The sequence below is a fragment of the Mus pahari genome, chromosome 10 (assembly GCF_900095145.1).
Source record: "Mus pahari chromosome 10, PAHARI_EIJ_v1.1, whole genome shotgun sequence".
Lineage (NCBI taxonomy): Eukaryota > Metazoa > Chordata > Mammalia > Rodentia > Muridae > Mus > Mus pahari.
The window spans coordinates 39,008,802-39,011,355 of record NC_034599.1 but is presented as its reverse complement, the minus strand read 5'-3'; the positions used below and the strand labels follow the sequence as shown (position 1 = coordinate 39,011,355).

At 47.6% G+C, this 2,554-nt stretch overlaps 1 non-coding gene across 1 annotated transcript; it reads left to right on the top strand.

Moving 5' to 3' along the window:
• The first annotated feature begins 862 nt into the window (after positions 1 to 862).
• LOC115064855 lies at positions 863 to 966 on the top strand. Its single transcript, XR_003844685.1, has one exon. It is a non-coding gene; the product is annotated as a U6 spliceosomal RNA (small nuclear RNA).
• The last annotated feature ends 1,588 nt before the right edge of the window (positions 967 to 2,554 follow it).

The following is a 2,554-nucleotide window of genomic DNA, read 5'->3' as shown; positions in this document are numbered from 1 at the left end:
AACATTATAGATTGCTGTTAAAGGACATAAACCATAAACCCCAAACCAAAAAACAACCAAACAAAACCCTACTAGTTGGGGGGGGGGGGATATAGTGGTATGGCCTTTAAATCCCAGCACTTCAGAGGCAGAGAGGCAGGTACATTTCTGTGAGTTCAAGGTCAACCTGGTCTACATAGTGACTTCCAGGACAGCTAGATTTATATAGTGAGTCTCAAAAACAAACAAACGAAAACCCCAGTGTGCCCACAGTTAACAAGGGATGGTAGATGATAACAAGGGGGGTAGGGGAGAATGGCTTTTCAAACTTTAAGACTGACAAAGATTAATATCCAGCATTTATTTTTAAGATTTGTCAATCAAATCACACACATACACACACACACAGACACAGACACACATACACAAAACCAATGGGGGAAAGAGAGATTTAAACAGTCCATTCACAGAAACAGACATGTGAACAAATGATAGTTATATCATTATTGCTCAATCTCTTTAACACAATTAAAACAGGAAGGCGTGGAGTTTTAAGCCCTTCGATTGTCAAAAATTAGAAAAGTGATGTCCTCTTAAGTGGTAATAAGGATCTGAGCCAGCTTTGGCTCATACTTCCAGGAATGGGAAGGTAAGAATGGCGACTGGGGCTGGGATGTGGCTCACGTGGCCGAACACTTGCCTAGCATGCAACAAGCCCTGGGGTTTGACACCAACCCTTAGAGGGTGGTACCTGAGCACATTCCCAACACTTAGAAGGTGGAGGCAGGAGAATCAGAAGGTCAAGGCCGTCATCAGCCACAGGTGGAGTTTGAGGCTGACATGAACTTTTTGAGACCTGGCCCTGAGAACAGAAAACAAGTCCTGGCTTCTGCAGCCCACGTGACAAAAACTGGAACGCTCCAGAGAAGATTAGCCCGGTCCCTGTGTGCGGATGACACACAGATCTATAATACGTCCTGTATTTTTAAACAAAACACAGCTCTCGTGTGTGATGGAATACCGGCCTGTAAACAAAAGCAGTGAGCAATTACTACATCTTCCTCCAGCAATGGGGAAGCTCTCTCAAGCCACCCAGAGGCAGGAAATGTCAGAGATGGAGTGGAACAGAAACCATTTACATACATTTCAAAGATGCGGGGGACACCATGCTTCTGAATGTTACCCATGTGTCTAAATAGCCAAACTCCAAGCGACAGGATGGAAGGATAGTCCTGTCCTCAGGGGTAACACAGGCCACGTTAAATGTAGCTATGTCAAAATGGCACAGGCTGGTTGCTTGTTTTCTAGAATGATCCACCCCCCCCCCCCCGTGGACTCCTGCTTCTAACTGTGCCTTGGGCTTGGGGGTGGGGTGAAAATCCTGCTTCTCTTGTGGCTGGGTAGAGAAAGCCAGCAGAGGGTGTAATGGCTGCTTTTAGAACACAGGGGCCATATCAGGTGATCCACCTGTCAAAGCAGTTTCAACAAAATGTCACTTACCCGCCTACAAATAAGTTAAAAAGTCCCTGTTCTGGTAAGTCCTCTGAGCTGTGAGGGCTAATCTTATCTTCTCGGGCAGAACCATTTGCCCTGAGCCTCCATATGGCTGAAATGAGTAATTTTTAATGGGAGTATCAGTCTTTGTTGGAAGACTGTCTGGGCCCTGAGTTTATTGCCCTTGTTTCCCGAGCCTCTAGGATGAGCCTCAGAAGTCTAGAAGACCCCGCTGGCCTCCCTCTGCAACACAGCTGTCCCTGCATTTAAAAGCAAAAGACAAAAAAAAAAAAAAAAAAAAAAAAAAAAAAAAAAAAAAGGTGAAATAAATAAGAATAAGGCCCCAAATTTTCTTAAAAGCCAAAGGATTACTTAATAAAACAGTTGTGCTCAAACCTGTAAAAACAGACAGCTCTAGTGAAAAGATGAAAGTCCGTTTGTATGAAACCAGAAAGGGCTAAACAAAGTCTTTTGTCTAGATTAAAAATAACTAAAGTAAGGAAGCAGGGGAGCCTGAGAAACCGTGTGTGAAGCTTCTGGATTCTGGATGCTCACACCCAAGGGAGGCCCCCTGGAGCTGCAGCGTGGAGCCTGGGACCTGGAGCTTTGGTCTTTCTCCTAGGCTTTGGGCCTGGGCTGGACCCCCCTGGCCCACATTTGATGTATCACATCCAGTGGAGACTTCCACCCGGGGCTGCAGAGTCTCAGTTCCTTCACTCCTGGGACTCCGCTTCCTCTGGGGCTTTGCTCCAGTTGTGCTCAGTGGTAACCCTGCTGCCATCTTCCTCCTCCCTGTGTCTGCTTCCTCAGCAGAACAGGGAGGACTCTCGTCTTTGGGCTGTGGGCCCAGTTCTGTCATCTCCTCATTGCTGTAGGATCTGGGCACACAGCAGTGTCCTGCCCACACTGCCCTTATCTTCCACAAAGGTCCAGTTCCCTGGAACCCTAGGGCCCCGGGAAGAGGTGAGGGACGTCCGTCTGTCTGTCCGCTAAGCGAGGCGCAGCTCAGGACTTCCTCTAGGAGTTCCAGAGGAGCTTCTAGGAGTCTTTCCCCACCCCGGGTCCCCAGCTGGGCGCTGGA